This window comes from Paramormyrops kingsleyae, chromosome 24 (genome assembly GCF_048594095.1).
Source record: "Paramormyrops kingsleyae isolate MSU_618 chromosome 24, PKINGS_0.4, whole genome shotgun sequence".
NCBI classification, from domain to species: Eukaryota; Metazoa; Chordata; class Actinopteri; order Osteoglossiformes; family Mormyridae; genus Paramormyrops; species Paramormyrops kingsleyae.
Window position 1 is genome coordinate 22,456,414 of NC_132820.1, and position 18,741 is coordinate 22,475,154.

The 18,741-nt window shown below is 42.5% G+C and overlaps 1 long non-coding RNA gene across 2 annotated transcripts; it reads left to right on the forward strand.

Moving 5' to 3' along the window:
- The first annotated feature begins 2,120 nt into the window (after positions 1-2,120).
- LOC140582374 (uncharacterized) lies at positions 2,121-17,497 on the forward strand. 2 transcript variants are annotated; one of them, XR_011985315.1, is made up of 3 exons: positions 2,121-3,281; positions 3,940-4,029; positions 17,417-17,497. It is a non-coding gene; the product is annotated as an uncharacterized lncRNA (long non-coding RNA). The 2 variants fall into 2 exon arrangements; XR_011985316.1 differs by lacking the exon at positions 17,417-17,497 and adding an exon at positions 5,067-5,967.
- The last annotated feature ends 1,244 nt before the right edge of the window (positions 17,498-18,741 follow it).

The following is an 18,741-nucleotide window of genomic DNA, read 5'->3' on the forward strand; positions in this document are numbered from 1 at the left end:
GCGCTTTTGGGCGTCCAATTGCTGAGAACTCCCCTTCGGTTCTGACAAACTGTACGATCATAAGCAGTGACAGCAGAGCCACAGGCAAACTCAACCAACAGAGAGCGAATGGTAAGCACCCAGCACAGGAAAAGCTCAACCGATCACGTCCAAAACCTCAACGACTCCCTGATGTGATTGTATATGTAACTGGTTTACTGTTATTAATAATGGTTGAACTTCTATGCAAGTCTCCTTGTTGGGGGAGAGGGAGTGAATGAAAGCATAAAATGAAGTAAAACCTAAAATAAATCAAGAAGGTAAAACAGAAATCAAACCAAATTAATTGTTTCTTATTGTTTAATTGTAAACATCAATTAGTTATGCAGCAATAACCTAATTAGATGTTAATGTGTTGTGATCTAATCGATTTGGTCTGTGAAGTTGATTCCTGCATTCAGGCAAGAACCTGTGTGTCCAATTATGTGTGTTGGTATTACCGGTGTTGACCACTAGAGACCCAACTCAGATGTTGTTACACTACTATGGCTGACCACTAGAGACGCAATTTCGAAATGGAGTGGTAGTTCTATGCCTGACCACTAGAGGCGCACTTTTGAAATGGAGTGGTAGTTCTATGCCTGACCACTAGAGGCGCAATTTCGAAATGGAGTGGTAGTCCAATGCCTGACCACTAGAGGCGCAATTTCGAAATGGAGTGGTAGTTCAATGTCTGACCACTAGAGGCGCAATTTCGAAATGGAGTGGTAGTCCAATGCCTGACCACTAGAGGCGGAATTTCGAAATGGCGTGGTAGTTCTATGCCTGACCACTAGAGGCTCAATTTCGAAATGGAGTGGTAGTCCAATGCCTGACCACTAGAGGCGCAATTTCGAAATGGAGTGGTAGTCCAATGCCTGACCACTAGAGGCGCAATTTCGAAATGGAGTGGTAGTTCTATGACTGACCACTAGAGGCTCAATGGGACGTTGCTCCCTTTGTGGGGGGGGGTCCCAGGTACGTGAGCCTAAGGGGTGGGGTCACTGGTGACCCAGGAGAAAAAAACAAATGGCGTCAGGCAGGCCTTCAGGGCTCTGACCTTTAAGTGGTTAGAGTGGCGTTCGCTGACTGCACTCGTAACCAAGACGGTTGCTAGGCGATTGCCGACGCTAGATGAGTGACATACACTTTTAACGTATGCACACGCCGCTTGCGGCTAACTTCTGTGTCTTGCGCAGTTTAAAACCCCTCAAAACAATTGCTGAAACGAGACAGCGCTCGCGTTACGGCGACGGATCTAAATAGCGAGTTCACTATATCTCGTCGCAAATGGTGCTTAACCACGGCGGGTCTCAAGCACTGGAGACTCCCAAATTCTAAATAACACACACACTTGGCTCACAGCGCAAAGCGGTGTTAAACTTGCTTTGTCTAAAGCAGGCACACACATACGAGAAAGATGCTGATAGGTAGCTAAGCTATCGGTCTTATCTCAGGGAGTACAAGCGCAACAAAATTCAGGTTAGAACTCGTAACAAGAATTTCTGTTCGCTAATACAGAGACGTATGCACACGCCGCTTGCGGCTAACTTCTGTGTCTTGCGCAGTTTAAAACCCCTCAAAACAATTGCTGAAACGAGACAGCGCTCGCGTTACGGCGACGGATCTAAATAGCGAGTTCACTATATCTCGTCACAAATGGTGCTTAAATCCCCAGAGATTGGCTGAAAAGGGTGGGAGGACTGCCCTATAATAATCACTGAATAGCCCTAGTCCTCCAGCTGCAACAGTCAGGGTTCGAATTACGGGGGAGCTAAGGGGAGCTCGGCTCCCCTGAAAAGGACCTGGGCTCCCCTGAAAGCCTACTTTTAGGGGGAGCTCTAAAACACTTTTACATTTTTTGTGTCGCATATAGATTTTGATTTTCTGTACATTAAGGTTCCTGAAATAAATGATGATATTAAAAATGTGTCAATGTTGTGTGTTTATTTGCTCATTACATTACTATTTCCGAACACTATTTTCCGCTGTCTCCTGCTGTGACCATCCATGCGTGGCGGCGCTGCACTGAAATTACCGTATTTTTCGGACCATAAGACGCACTTTTTCCCCCCAGAAGTGGGTGGAAAAAGTCCCCTGCGTCTTATGGTCCGAATATTGCTCTGCTCACGTGCTTTAACCTTCTGGGTTCGAGTGCATTGTACAGCGTACTTTTCGCGTCTATTTCAGTTTATATCTCACTGAAATCTTAATGTAGAATAATGAAAAAACGCTGGCTTCTGTCTTTTCAAAATTACGTTAAATAAAAAAATACATAAAAAAAATCAAACCATGTCACCTTACTTTGTTTTACCTGCATCGGGGGCGTGTAGTACCGCTGTCACCCGAAGATCGCTATTCACATTCTAAATAGCCGCATTAGCGCGTATTCAAATCGCATTCGCATGGTAATTTGCTGAACAACGCAGCGGTGAAACGCGATCTAGATACATCCCCATCAGCGCCATAAAAGGGGGGAGGGATGTGGCCAGGTAAGGATGGTTGACATAAAATATTTTAGGACACTATTTGGTTCAGAATTTTTTTTTCTTCATTTCCCTCCTCTAAAACTAGGTGCGTCTTATGGTCAGGTGCGTCTTATGGTCCAAAAATTACGGTACTACGTTTACGTCACCACTTGAACTTCTCACTGAGTTGGTATTTGAATGTTAGCTTAACTTCAAGTTCAAAACATACTTTATTCGTTTTTTGGAACACTCTGTGGATACTAATAAGAATGTCAAAAAGAAAGCAGCCAAACCTCAGTCAATTTGGATTTACAAAACAAACGAAGAGGAGTGATGACAGTGCAACAGCTACAACTAGCTTGCCGGTGTTACCGCCGCTGCCGCCGCTAAAAGTTGCTGCTAGTGACAGCACCAGCACCGAGGACAGCGAGACTTTGGCGCCAGAAACCACCGCTGCGACCTGCAGCGGACCAGGCGATCATGCAACACCTTTCAACTGGACAACAAAGCAATGGAGTGAGTGGAGAATCAGGAATACATGGCTCTACTCCAAAAATCAGAAGTTAGGATGTACAGTATGCATGGAGGCAAAAAGCCTGCTGCTCGCCGAAAGAGCAACGGGAGTACATCTGTCAGAGGAATGGATGAATGGAGAGGTCAGCAGCGAGTCACAGAATAACCTGCGGGAAAAGATTTACAAGCATCGGGACAGTCACCGACCCTCAACATCCTGGGTTACAGGACGGAAAGCAAAGACAGAAGACCCCAGGCCTCTGTGGTCACTTCTGATTTAAGGTAAGAATCATGGAATTACTTACTTGATCTGTGCGTTTGTGAGGATTGGCCCTAATCCTATTTAATATTGATGTATTTTTTTATGATTGTTATGTGAGTTATTCTGTTTTCATCATGATTTGCATGATGTAGGCCTAAGCGCGGTTGATTCAGAACCGTGGACAGAGCTGTTTGCCCTAACACTGACAACACTGACTGACGCTTGCGTTTTGAAGTAAACGGTTTACTAAGTAAACAATAGGTTTACTGTAAACCTATTGTTTTAAATGCCCGAACATGCACCAAAAGCGTTAAAGTCAGTCAGGGAGGATCGGTAAATACGGCTCCCCCGAAAGCCACTTTGTAATTCGAACCCTGGCAACAGTATTATAATGCTACAGGCAGTGTTTCTTAAAAGGATGTACACTATATTGCCAAATGTAATGGGACACCCCTCCAAATAATTGAATTCAGGTGTTCCAATCACTTCCATAGGTACAGGTGTATAAAATCAAATACCTAGGCATGCAGACTGCTTCTACAAACATTTGCAAAAGAATGGGTGACTCATAGGAGCTCAGTGAATTCAAGCGTGGTACCGTGATAGGATGCTACCTGTGCAATAACTCCATTGGTGAAATTTCCTCGCTACTAACTGTTCCATGGTCAACTGTGGTAGGACACGTAAAATCACAGAGCGGGGACAACGCATGCTGAGGTGCACAGTGTGCAGAAGAGAGAAGACAAGAGAGGAACCAAAAACTCCCAAGTAAGGAGGAAAAAACCTCTGGGGGTCCAAAGTCGACTGGCTGCCCCCCCCCCCCCCGGGCCCTAACATTAATGTATACAGGACAGAGTGGACGTGCTTGCTAAATGCTGGGTATAAGATGTGACGACTACAGTAGTACTTAGCAATACGATGTTGTAGTATTTGTCTGTATCTCAAATGCCACCAATGCATAGTCCAAAATAGCAGAGTTTAGTGGAAGAATTTTCAAAATTCCATAGAAATACCATAATAAAAACCAAATCTAGAGTGTGGTCAAACAGATGAGTAGGCCCTACGACATTCTGCATAAAGCCAACAGAATCAAGTTTGGAGACTTTCCTGAGAGGATCGCTATAATTCTCCATATGGATATTAATTGATGTGCATGCATGTGAATAGCCGTCAATATTTGATGGGTCGGATGAAATATCAGAACAGCTGTTTCAGATTTAGTATCAGAATATAGGGTAGCACAAAATTATGGGCAGGTGTTTCAGATTTAGATCCATTATGTAGTTCACTGGTTGCGCATACACAAACCCTCCAGGTAAAATGTTCTGCTGGGTAGGAATTTTATTTTTTTTTCCGAACACCACTCCCACCCATTTTATCAATATTTCCCAATAAAATTGGCCAAGCGGGGGTTTGAACAAAAATATGATGCCATATATCACCATAATACTGCCTAAGGCTAGCCAGCACCCTCCCCCCCTTATCTTTTTCAGCGTCCAAGTTGCTTAAGGTAGGGTGTCTGTGCAAAGCTTACCCAAGTCGAAGAGTCCATCCGTCACTGGCAGAATCCTGTTATCTAATGTATGATATATGTAATTTATGAATAAGTGGGGTTATGCTTCAAAATTAAACTTGAGTCGTCATTTGTTTTTCTACAAAGCCATAGTATTTTGTAAGATTTAGTATAACCAAGGGTTGAACTTAAGAATTTTAGCTACTAGCTAACTGGGCTATTTCAGTAAAAATGTAGTACAACATGTAGTTTTTACTAGTTAGTGGAGTAGTGTTCATTTTATTTGTCTCAGGTAAATACCAGGAACAGGTGTGGCTCATCAGAAGCCAAGTGGGATAGAAAACCTACTGGATAGTAGCTCTCCAGGACCGGAGTTGGAGACCCCTGGGCTATACTGACCCACTGTGATATCATACTATGCCCAGTATCCTGAACAAGAATGCTAGTTCCTTAATTCAAAAGACAAAGAAGTTTTTAAAATTGCTGAAAGTGAAGCGGTTTTTAATGAGATACATTGGTAACATTTTTACACTCGCATCTAAAATTAAATAAAATTCAATTAAAAACAGTGAATATAAATAGATAACATAATTAAGCATAACATTAGGCCTAAGAATTATAGCGGCAAAGAATTTTAAGAGTATGGATATATTTAAAAGGAAAACATGACAATAGGAATGTATAGTGCCCTACGCATCTCTGTTATAACTGCATCCACAAGCTAACAAAAAAGCTTTTCAGGTACATTTTATACCATGTTTTTAACGTGTGACAGTGTAAGTCATTTACTCATTTATTTGCTGTTCCCTGATGTTTTTATCACACGAGTGCTTCAAAGTGGAAAACTGAGCAAAATTATCAAATTGTTAACAGAAAACAGGTTCACACCTGCAAACACGTTCAATATTTACATCCGTTCAATAGCCGATATTCACATAGCAAAAGTAGTACATGAAAACAACGTATTAAATTTTTTTTTTTTTACATAGGTTATTTTACATACGCACTATACGTATGTGCTGTTAATTGCTTGTATGTACTGATGCATAATTTGCATTGTTGTAAATCTTCAGGTATTGTGATTTTAGAGATTGTAGTGAAATTGCAGCTTTGTCACAAAAACGAACAGCAGAACAGATCAAAATGTGAGTGACAGATGAGCGTAGAGAGCGGAAGTGTAAGACCAACTGTGTCTTTGAGTAAATACATAGACAGCTGTCAGCATATGCATAACTGAGTACTCTGAGTACTCAGTAAGTACATCCCAGTAACTTCTCAGGCTTCTGACTTATCCTTCTGCTTCTTGCTCTTCTTAAGGAAGGATGGTGCCTTGAATTTCTTTTTCTTCTTGGAAGGGGATTTGGAGGGGGAGCCCTCTGGGGTGGGGCCAGTGGGCTTGGAGGGAGGCGCGGCTGGGGGTGCTGTGGGTGGGGCAGGCGATGTCTCGTTGGTGGACAGAGCCTTCATGCTCTTCTCCAGTTCCTCCTGCCTCTGGTCCTCCTCCTTGCCATTCTCCAGCGGGGTCTTAGATGACTCCGTGGTTTTATTCAGGTTCACCTCATCTGGTAGCGTGTGATGCAAAAGAAATGAACAAAATCTCCTTGCATACAAGCCCCTTACCATCCACTCAGTGTCTTAGTCTGCAGTTCTCATTATAAGGTTCTGAACAGTCAATGGTTTCTCACTAGTGACACAAGACTAATGAGAACCAGGGGGCTTTTCTACCTGTCAGTACATCAGGACAAACAGAAACAGACAGACAGAAGAGAGGTATACAGCTGTGGAGACAGGTGAACAGCTGGTTATGCCAACACTGACAGCATGGACCTGGCAGTTAGTGAGACACAGAACAGTGATCCAGAAAAAGATCAATATAAGATGTAAAAAGACAAAAATTCACATGCTGACCATTTTAAGAGTAGTCTTAATGCCTAATGAGCATTTTCCCTCTTAAACTGCCATTTGACTGTGAAATACGGCTTTCACATCTCCTGATGGCTTAATGCAGTGGTTCCCAAACTGGGGGAGCGCTCCCCTAGGGGGGCGCAGAGGTATTGGGGGGGGGGGGTACCAATGGGATAGCCTCAGGGGCAAAATAATCTCTTCACAGACTGGACGATTAAACAAATAAAGCAACGCAACATTACAGTAAATAACAATATATAAACCATTAACTTACGTGTACTATTAGAGCATTTATGTAATTTATTTAAACTTTATTTTACCAGGTAAATTAACTGAAAACCAGTTCTCACTGCTTTACGTGATTTTCGGGAGAAATAGCAGATAATGCATCGGAACTTCCTGGGACACAAACGTCACGTTCTTCAGCCAATAAGGGCAAAGTTGTGTCGTCACGGAGGCAGTTCCAGTTTGTTCAGCCGGCTGAGAGGTGCTGTACCATCTGTCTTAAGTCGTCTTGCTCTTGCAAGGTTTTTGCACCATGTGACATGGTGACGCGTGACGACGTTTTGCAGCACCGGACAATAAAATCTAACCATATCATGAAAAATGAGGTTTAAAATTTTCTACATGAAGTGCAGGGAGACTATCAAATTAATGGGTATGATTTAGTGTTGTTTTGTGCTTTGGTATAGGCTGAAACCTGCGGTTATCATTAAAAACAAAATGTGGTAAATGTAAGACAAACTTTAATTTGTGTACGCCGATGAATATTAACAGGAATGTTAAATCTGCATTTGCATAATTTCAAACTTATGCTGGACTTTTATTTTTAATTGATTGCTCTTTTTTCTCCCACAGTGGTGAAATTGCACCATTTGTATTTTGTAATTGCATTTGTTTCGCTCAATTAGAAAAGGGAGTTGTATTTCAAATAAAGTTTGAATGCGGAGGGGGGCTCAATAATGTTCCTATCTAGAAAAGGGGGGCCCTGCAGAGAAAGTTTGGGCACCACTGGCTTAATGTATGATTGTTAAAATGGATCTGTATCCATTTGGTTTGCTGTGTGCCTCATATTTGCATAATATTAAAAATGCTAATTTCCAAAAGACTGGGTATACACCAATAACAGTATGACTATATAAGCAATAAGCCAATTATCTGCATGCTTTCACTATGAGCCACTATGAGATACAAGGAGCCTCAAATGCACAGACTTGATAGAATGATTTTTGCTCTTTCTTGCAGACATCTTACAGTCCAGCTACATTTCCTTTCTTTGCATGCATGCAGTTCCTCTGTAGGGATCCTCTGTTGCCTGATCTCCTAAGCCTGAGAGTGAGGGGAAAACGGCCAAACACAGCAGAACAGTGATGCTGACCCAACAGGTGATGCAACAGCCTTTTTGCATGCTGGGTCTCACCTGACAAAGGAGGGTTAGTGGGGGAGGGGCACTTTTCTGGGGAGGAGGCAGGGGGGGTCCCCTTCTCATTCACCAGCTCCTCCCCACCTGACACAGAGTCAAGGAGAGAGATACATATAAAATCCCCATGTGCATGGAGCTGGGTAGGAAAGTGAGGGGGTGCAAGTGGAAAGTGAAAGGAATAATGTTTAGACTTTGTAAGTGATGATTAAGGGTGGGGGGTGGCACGGCGGGGCAGTGCTTAGTACTGTCGCCTCACACCTCCAGGACCATCACGGCTCCATATGTGTGGAGTTTGCATGATCTGCCTGTGTCGTCGTGGGGTTTCCTCCAGGTACACCAGTCCCCCCCCCCCACAGTCCGCAAACATGCAGTGTGTGTGAGTGAGAGTGTGCCTTATCTTGGGTTGTCCCCTGCCTTGCATCCACAGCCTCTGGGATAGGCTGCAGACCCCCCCCCCCCCAACACTGAACAGGACAAGCAGTTTCAGTAAATGGACGGATGTATTAGAGGCAGGTGGGGGTTAGTTTTACTCTAATCAAATTCAGAACAGATTTGAATTAAACACCCTTGGGCTCCTCATGCTGCATGTACTTAAAAGGGAATTCCTTCAAAGAAAGTCACACTAGCCCTACAAACCTGGAAGAAATTGGATTACACACCCAGCTGTTTCCCGAAAAAAAAAAACGCTATTCCTCGACATCAGCAGGAGATGCTTCTATTCAGATATTTGATATGTGATATTCACTGTGAATTAATGCCCCTGTTCTACCTTTACCATCACTAATCCTCAGTGTCTCAGGAAATGGTTACTTGGAGTGAACTGAGGAACATATGATAATGGTTGGTTTAAAGGTGTCCAATAGCAAACACCAGGAATACGAAACTACAGAATGTAGCTGGAATTCCCCTTTAAGGCACAATGGGACTCCAGATCCGTGTGAGTAGTGTTTTACTGAGGCCCTAATGCAGTATGTCAGTGTGTAGTTATACTATGGGACATTTGTTGGCCTAACCATCTTGCTCACACTGGATAGTGCATGATGGGTCAATAAAAATGACAGACTTTTGCTAGCAGGCAGACATGGACAGTAAAACACTGTCTTTCATCAGTGCGAACACGACAGGGTTCTGGGTTCGGTTAACGTACCGTCCTCCACGCCGGATTGTTGCTTCCTCTCAACCTCCTGCTTGTACTCCTCCAGCTCTTTATCGGTGAGCTCGTTAACCACGGCGGGTCTCAAGCACTGGAGACTCCCAAATTCTAAATATAACACACACACTTGGCTCACAGCGCAAAGCGGTGTTAAACTTGCTTTGTCTAAAGCAGGCACACACATACGAGAAAGATCCTGATAGGTAGCTAAGCTATCGGTCTTATCTCAGGGAGTACAAGCGCAACAAAATTCAGGTTAGAACTCGTAACAAGAATTTCTGTTCGCTAATAGAGAGAGAGAGAGATCTCTGCCAGGATATATAGAAACGGAGAAACTCGTCCGAATCTATCCTGGAAACAACGCGCTATACCTGAGAATCTCGTCAGATATAGGGTTTAAGTTTACTGCAGTTTAAAACGAATGAAACCTAAAATAAAATAACCGAAAATTAAAACAAAAGAAAATAACTACTAATAATAGAAATAAAAAATAATAAGCCCGTATAATCCCGCTTAAATGCCTTCGGACTGCCGTGAGTGCAATTAATCCTCAACTTTGCAACCTGTTCACAGTAGCGCTTATTCAACTGCATGTTCGGTCATAAAAAGTTTAAATTGTGTGCTCACAAAAAGTTTGAACCTTGTGCCCGCGTTCTTCACTATTAATGTAGGAATTATTAGCTCAAATAAATTTTAATATTCTCCACCAATATGTTTGAATTAATTAAAGTTTAATTAATTATTATTTAATGCTGATTATTAATCAATTGTTATGCCGAATGGTCGGCTCCTCCAAACTCAATTGCGGCATCCCTGTGAGTCTGTTAATGTGAGACTTAAATGGGATTCACTAATTACCAGTATCGCTTAGTAACCTGGGTTAGAAGGCTCGCCCAGCGAGCTGCATCACCAGGTAATGTACACGATTGGTAGCGAAGCTTCCCTCACGGCCAATGAGAGAGAGTCTCGCGATGTTTCAGGCGAGTTTGAGGTTCAGAGCGTGTAGCAAGATCGCACAGAGGCAGGAACTTAGTGTGAGTACTCAATGACGGAAGCTGAAGTTGTGTAAAAGACATGCATTTATTCCTAACTAACACTACAACTAACATAAGACAGACATTACACCTAACACAAACAACAAACACGAAATAACAGAATAAAACAAACGATGTAATTATGAAAATGCAATGACCGGATTTAAATGAGTAACCTTAAATGGGAAATACTGTTCTGCAAAGCAAGCATAGTTTGTGGAAACACGACCCTAAAGTCTTATAGCAGGTTAAACAGAACAGCTTAAGTTGTTAGAATGAAAGGAAGTTGATTTACTTGGTTGAAGAGTGGGGGGGGGGGGTCTTGGCAGTTGATGGCAGAGCTGCTGAGCTGATGGCACTCAGGAAGGCGCGGCGTTTGGAGCAGTGGAGTGGAGTCCCTTTAGATTCTCTCTCCTGGTGAAGCTTTGTCTTGGGTGCTGTTCTCTGTTCAGCTGGGCCTTCACCGGAGGGCTTCTTGTGGGCTTCTCTCCTCCCGGACTGATGTTCTCCTTCGGGCTGGCGGTTATTCTCTGCGCTGGCTGACGGTTGTTCTGCTCGCCTTTGTTCTGAGGTGCCAGGATTTTATGCTGTAAAGTTCATGAATAGGGATGACCAGGAATTCGACTCCTGGCCCAATGGCTGGCCATCCATTTGGCGGGCTTTCGGAAGGGGGTCTGTATCAGTCCTTTTGAGATTTATGGCCCGACTGATTCTCCCTTTACTGATGATTTTCATTAAGCTGTTATAACTTTTGATACATCCACTTTTATGGTAATCACTGACCAGATTTGCAATCAGGGGTGATTAACAATCAGTTTGACACCAAACATGCTATACCAGCTTCACAGGTACATACCTCATACCCTCTGTATTAATTGATTAAACAATTAATTATTTTATCTATGTGACTGATTCACATCAGGATACAGGTGTTTTGGGTTGCACCTCAACAGATGTTACACTCTGTGCGGATATTACATCAAATATTCATATTACAAACAGCACATCTTATCCATAGATAGGCGTGGCCGTTAGTTTGTGGTAATATCAATATAAGTTGCACATCTGGAAACAACATATTTTGTTTGGTGTGGCTTATGCCAATTCATCTTCTCCAGAATGGATAAGATACACCTTAATTCAGTTCTTTTAACATAGCATGGTAGAAACAAAGAAACTTGGTGACTGTCCACCAAGATCAGATAAGGACCACAAAGGAATGTTGGAAGAGAAGGGGGGGTTTTTAACAAAGTTAGGACACATTGGTTACACTAATTTTCCAGATTCTTCTGGTATACCATGAGAACATATATACAATGGTAGCTATACCTATCTATTTATTTAAATTAATATGTGTTCAAGTACAAAGGGGTAAATTAGGTGATACTCCGTGAACATGGTTATAAGGGTGGCACACAAAACACTAAGATTGTCTAAGGACACATACAAACATAACGTATCTGTAGATTGAGACTAGTAGTCGTGAGTAAATCAATATACAGGGTATACAAAAGCCAAACTTAAATGAAATTTCCTTTAGGGTGTTCGTCTGTTGGGTGAGTGAGATGTAAGGCAGAGTGTATGTGGAGGGGGGTTGTGTGCCAAGTCAAGGGCAATAAAAGTTGGAGTACTGGCCTCCCTTGTTATCTGTGTGTATGTGTTCGTGTGTGTAACCCCCCTTTGGTGCCTCTCGTACCAGGCTCGGCCTTGTCTCAGGCCACCTGGAATTTAGGCCCTGTGATACGTGCATGTGTGATCCTACACCAAGTTGTGATTAAAAAGCAATGAGGCTGCCGCCCATTATATCTGCTCTAGGGAAATGCACTTCTGCGGCCACTAGGGGAGCTCTCACCTTCGCTAAATAATGTTGCATAGTCTAACAAGCTTTATAATCTGTGTCAATGAGCAGTGCCTTACCGGAAATGCTTTCCCTGGGAATTATTGTAAACATGTATCACGTATTATAGGAGAAATACTTGTAAATGAATTAGATTTATTAACTGGCTCCTGAAATAAGGAATTGTAAATGAACTGACCTTAATGAGTATTAATTAAATTAATTCAGAGACATTGCAGTTCATTCCACATGAAAAGTTACAACTTAAGCTAAATCCGCTTAAATCATTTAGAGCATAGTCATAGTGATCAATGAAACACCTACAGTATACACACACACACACACACATATCCTTATGGGGACCGCTCATTCATTTCTATGGGAAAAATGCTAATGCTAACTTAACCCCTACTCAGCTCTAACCATAAGCATACAGTAAGTAGGCAACCAAAATACAAGAGTTTTTGCATTTTTAGTTTTTTCATTGCAGTCACGGATTTTTATAAAATAGAGTTTTCCCTTATAGGGACCAGGACCAGCTACACCTGTACTATTACACAGGCTACATGTGAAGAATGCGAGACAAAAAAGAAGAGCATTTAGACAGCCAGAGAATGTTAACTGCCAGTTTAATTATATTTATTACAGAGCTTATTGAATTGTTCAGTGAAATAAATCCATCCATCCATCATCCATCCATCTAGCAAACGGGCTGGTAGCCTCTCCTCAGCAGCATATGGCACAAGGTTGGTGCTCACCCTGGACGGGAGGCCAACTCAAATGTAATAGTGAATACTGAAAATAGGACAGTGGTGCAAACAGGAGAGATGATTATTTATTAATTTGTTTGTAATTTGATTAATTAATCACTTAATTCACGTTCCACAGCCACTTGTCCCATGTAGGGTTACAGGTCTCTGGAATATATACCTGAAAATAATGGGCGCAATGCAAGGAGGAACCCAGGAGGGGGTGGCAAACCCATCGCATGGCAGGGAATAACCCAGATGGGGACACCAGCCCTTTAGGAGGGCAGGGAATAAGCAGGGGGCGGTGCCAACCTATCACAGGGCAGGGAAAAAGCCAGGAGGGGGTGGCAAACCCATCGCATGGCAGGGAATAACCCAGATGGGGAATAAGCAGAGTGCAGGGAATAAGCAGAGGGCGGTGCCAACCCATCACAGGGCAGGGAAAATGCCAGGAGGGGGGTGCCAACCTATCACAGGGCAGAGAATCTCCCAGGAGGGGCGGCAGTCCATCACAAGGCATGGCAGTTCATTAGATCACAAAAACCTGCTTTGTCAGTTAGACTGCGAAAGGCATTCCTAAAACTCATTTAAAAATAATGAAAAATACTAGAGTAGCTGGTTGGATACAGAACAACAAATTAGGGTTATGAGCATCTCTCCGGGATCCACCCATCTATCTTCTAACCTCTCATCCTGGTGAGCGCTGTGGGGCCTGGAGCCTATCCCAAACAGGACAGGGCACGGGGATGGAGTACATCCTGGACAGGATGCCAGTCATACAGAGGACACATAGACACTAATACAGCCAACTGGACCACATCTACCTCTTCTAAAACATCCATATAGTTTCCTGTCTCTTTCTGACAGCTTTCACCATTTTTCTTTTGCTCCAGTTCTTTGTACTTTTTGAGGTCACAGGTTTTAGTATCAGTACATTTGCAATCTAGAGGAATGTTACCCTCCAACTATGAATTATTGTTTGTGGTCAAAATCACCCCATTTGTGTTGATTTGCACAAATTATAGTATAAATCGATATATTCCAGGTCAATTTTTAAAGTGATTTCAATAAAGGCCTGAAATATCATTATCGACCATCATGTGACCCCAAAAGCCGTTGGAAAGCCAGTAAGAGGCCCATATGATGCTTAGAGCTGAAAAAAGGACAATATGCTGTTTTTGTTAAAAATATCACAGTGCAGTTGTTTTAAAAATAAATCAATGGCTTTGCACAAAATTTTTTATGTGTTTTGTCTAATAAAAACCTGAAGTATCTGAACTTGAACCAATACTGAGCAAAATATCACCACTTACTTTTATGAATGTACGCATTATCTGTGATGTAGAATAAAACACTATGGCTCAAGAAAACAGTCCATTTCTGTATTTTAACAAGATAAATGTTAAAGTAAGAAAAGATGACAAAATATTTCAAACTACATTTTAGAACAGCAAAATCAAATATACTGTATACTGATAAAATTGCAAAAACATAAACATCAGTATATCAAACAAATAACACCAAAATCCCAAAGATGAATGAACACTGAACAATAACTAATCACAAACACTGCAAATGCTCTGCACAAGTGTGACAGAATGCAAGAAATGTAGATGTATGTGGTTTGCTAACATAACATACAAGTAGCACAAAGTGTGGTCGTCTTGCATCTGGTGATCCTGTGCGGGGACGTCATTCACAGAAAGCGTACAAAAATGGATGCTGATTTGTAAGTTGGGGCTTTTCTCCTCTATATGTGGGGAACCCCTGTTCAAACAGATGCAATTAACAGGAAACTTCTTCTAACTTAAGGTGTGAACTGCTTCATCTGAGAAAACTAGACTTAGGAAACAGGGAGCATCAGCGACAAGTCAATGACTGACATCTCATACAGCCATATTGCAAACTAATACACACATAATGAGGATACAACATGAAATGGTCTGGGGGAGGGGGAAACATTTCCACATGTAGGGGGATAGAGGCATTTAATTATTTACAGAAAATTCCGTGTAGCCAGTGTAGGAACCTGAGGTCAGTTTAACACAGATCACTGTCCGTGGTGCTGAAATCTCTACTTGATCGGCTGGTGCTGAATGAATAGGACGGCTGGCCAACATATCTCACTGTGTGATTCCACTGACTGGTACCTTCTAATGCATGGGATTTTTAACAATGAGGAAAATAATTAAAAAAAAAGTTATTACAGGAAACAATATTTACATGCCTGTAGCTTTCATCTCTCACGACAGGAAACCCAAAAACTATTACTTTGTCAGGGATCCGGGACGCGAGAACGAGGCATGGTGCACAGAAAGGGTGGATGATCCACTGGCGGCTCCAAGAACAAAAAGGGGTTTATTAAATAAAACAGAAAACACTACAAACACAGCAAAAAGCAAAAGGACCACGAGGGGTCAAAAACTAAAGGGGATAAATAAAGACTAAATAACAAAAACCTAATACACGTTGAACACTGAAAATCTCAAAACCATCAAACAACGACAATCAACAACACACAATCACAATCAATGAACCACTGGGGAACTGAACAGAAGCAGGAACTAAAATACTAAGGGGTAACGAGACTAACACAGGACAGGTGAGGCTAATTAACAAAGACCAGGGAAACAGGGCACAGGTGAAACTAATAAACTCAAAAGGAACTGATAACAGGGAAACTAAGAACTAACCAAGGAAACAGAAACTAACACTGGGGAATTACAGAACAGGTAAAGACACAAGCAGGGGCACAAGGAACAAAACCAAATACAACGTCACCAGATACAGGAACTAGAAAAACTCAAATGAAACACTAGGGAGCAAAATACAAAGACAGAGGAGGTGGGACTCAAACACAGGACAGAAGGGTACACACAACTGGATGCTCAACACATTGAGCCATATGACAAGACAGGCAACAGGGGAGAACAAAGACTAACATAAAGAACAGGATGACCAGCGACACCTGCTGGTCAAACGGGGAAGGGACAGAGTGGGACAACAGGAGGGGCTGACCCTGACAGAAATACAGTAAAACCGGTCTAAGTCGACACTCGCGGGACCAGCTTAAAAGTGACGACTTAGAGAATTGACGAGATACACCTAAGTCGACACTTCGGCGACTTATGTCTATCTCGCCGTTTTGCCAACTAGTAAATATAACACCATACCTCTACTACACCGCACTATACACGCGAGACTTAAGCCCAGGGAGCGACTAGTGCGATAGGTGGGGATTCCCCGTTTCTACATCGCCGTGGTGACAAGCAGGCGGCGGGAATGCAGCGATTGGGGTGTCGACTTACAGGTAGGAAAATCCATTCATTTGTGTTGTTCGGGATTTAGGTAACGACTAAGGGAATTTGACGACTTACAAGCGGCGATTTACACAAGGAATTTTAAAGGAAACATCATTAGGAAAAATCGGGACTTTTGCTTGAGCGTCGACTTGTGCACATTGACGAGTTACAAGATGGCGACTTAGACCAGTTTTACTGTACATTCATGTTATATCAAGTATATCACATACTCATTTAAAATCACAAAACACACCTGATTTAATCTCTATATTTTAATTATTTCAATAGTATTGCTTAATTACAGCAGTTAAACATTATCTGTATTACAATGGTACAGAAAAGTTGGGCTTTGGCTTTCCTGAGAGAAGTATGGCCTTGCCAGGATAGATGTCCTGTATGATTTGCGTTCTCTTTCATGCAATTATAGACACGTTTGTATTCATCTTCCTGGAGACCATCCATTCATTTCTGTGGTCAAAACACTTTTTTTAGATTTTTGATTGCAGTCACAGATTTTTTTAAAATTGAGTTTCCCTTTGGGGGACTGAAAAAGCTGGTCTCCACATCGTCAAAATTTCAGGTTTTGTTGCATTGTGGGGACATTTGGTCCCCAAAATTTAATATATACATAATGCGCGCGCACACACACACACAAGTTGGTCTTCTTATCTAAATGGGGACTGTCCATTCATTTCTATGGGAAAAACCCTAATCCCAGTCACGACACCCTTAATCCCTACCCACCCCTAACCTTAACCATAAGTAACCAACCCAGATACAAGACTTTTGGCATTTTTACTTTTTTGATTGCATTCACAGATTTTTATAAAACTGACGTTATCCAAATGGGGACCTCAAAAGATGTCCCCAAAAGTAGGGAAATTTCAGGTTTTACTACACTTTGGGGACAGTTTGGTCCTCAAATGTGATCAATGCAAATCCACACACACACACACACACACACATTTGTATTCATTTCTTTGTGTGGACTCTCTATTCGGTTCTACGTGGAAAAACCCGAATCCCAACAATAACAACCTTTACCGCTCCAGCCTAACCTCAACCATAAGTAACTAGAAAAGATACAAGACTTTTGCCCCCCTTACAGCGCCATCCACCTGGCATTTCCCAGCTGGAGGCAAGGCACCGGAGCAGGGCAGTAGTGGGCAAAGTGTCTGATCTCTCCGCAGCTGCCATGGCTTTGCGCGTATAACGTGCATGCTCTGTCCCTCTCTGCAGACGGAGCCCCCACATGCGCAGGTGCAGGTTTGGCATGAAGTGGCTGGCGACCGGCGTGATGTTGCAGACAGGGACAGGATTGTCTCAGTCCGCTCAGCCTCTGCCAAGGCCTTGGCAAGCATGGCCGGCGTCTGCAGCTACATGTGTTGGCACAACCGTTCCGGGTACCGGTGCCCTCAGCGGGGAGGCTTCTGCTCACTCTACCTGGTGGATCCATCGGGTTGCCCCAGGAAGGCACGCTGCCCGACTCCCGGGGTGCACATCCCACGCACTGGTGCTCCTGGCTGCCACTGTAGGAAGTCGTTGGGTCGTTGTATAGGAAGTGGTTGCAGTCTTCCAGGGAGGTTAGTTAAGAATATAAGAGGGGGGAGACAAAAAGCCCTAAGTACTAATAAGTGGGCAGTGTAAAAGGCCTACCCTTTGCTGTCTGTATTTAAATGCTAGGAGCAGTAGAAACAAAATTCATGATTTGAGGCCTTCATTTCATCAGACTCATGATATTATAGGACTAACAGAAATGTGGTTGAGTGACAATGATGGAGAAGAATATAATATGGATGGTTACATGTTGTTCTGTAGGGACCAGATAAGCAAGAAGGGAGGTGGTGTTGCAGAATATGTAAAAGAAAATTTGCAGGCAAGGGAGCTCACAGATAATAATAAACCTAGAGAAGCTACAGCACCCTCCACAATTATTGGCAGCCCTTGTAAATATTTTTAAAAAGGGTTAGAAAAAAATCTACCTTTTACTAAAATAGCTTCATCTAACACCGAAAAAATTAGAAAAATCCAACCTTTCATTGAAATAAATTTTTTCGAAGAAAAAAAAATCCATCAAGAAATAATTATTTTTAACAAAAATACTTGAGCCACCCCTGCTTTTAATACTTTGTACAACCTCCCTTTGCCAGGATAACAGCACTGAGTCTTTTATAAGGTTGGAGAATACCAAGCCGGGCATCTGAGTCCATTCCTTTTTAGAGAACCTCTCCAGATCAGCACTCTACTCTTCAGCTCAGTTCATAAGTTTACAGTGGGGTTCAGGTCAGGTGACTGAGATGACCATGGCAGAAGCTTGCTTCTATAGTCAGCTAACTATTTTTGTGTTGATTTGGACATGTGCTTAGGATCGTGGTCCTGCTGGAAGATCCAGTGAAGGCCCAGTTTTAGCTTCTAGTGTCAGTATTGTGTATGAATAAAATACAAAAAAATATCCCTTTGTCCACTGTTGTTGTCCAATCTTGTTGCCCTTACCCTGTTTGTCCCTTTATCCCCTTTCCTGTGAATACTGTTACACTGCAACTCTAGACTGGAGATCATGACAG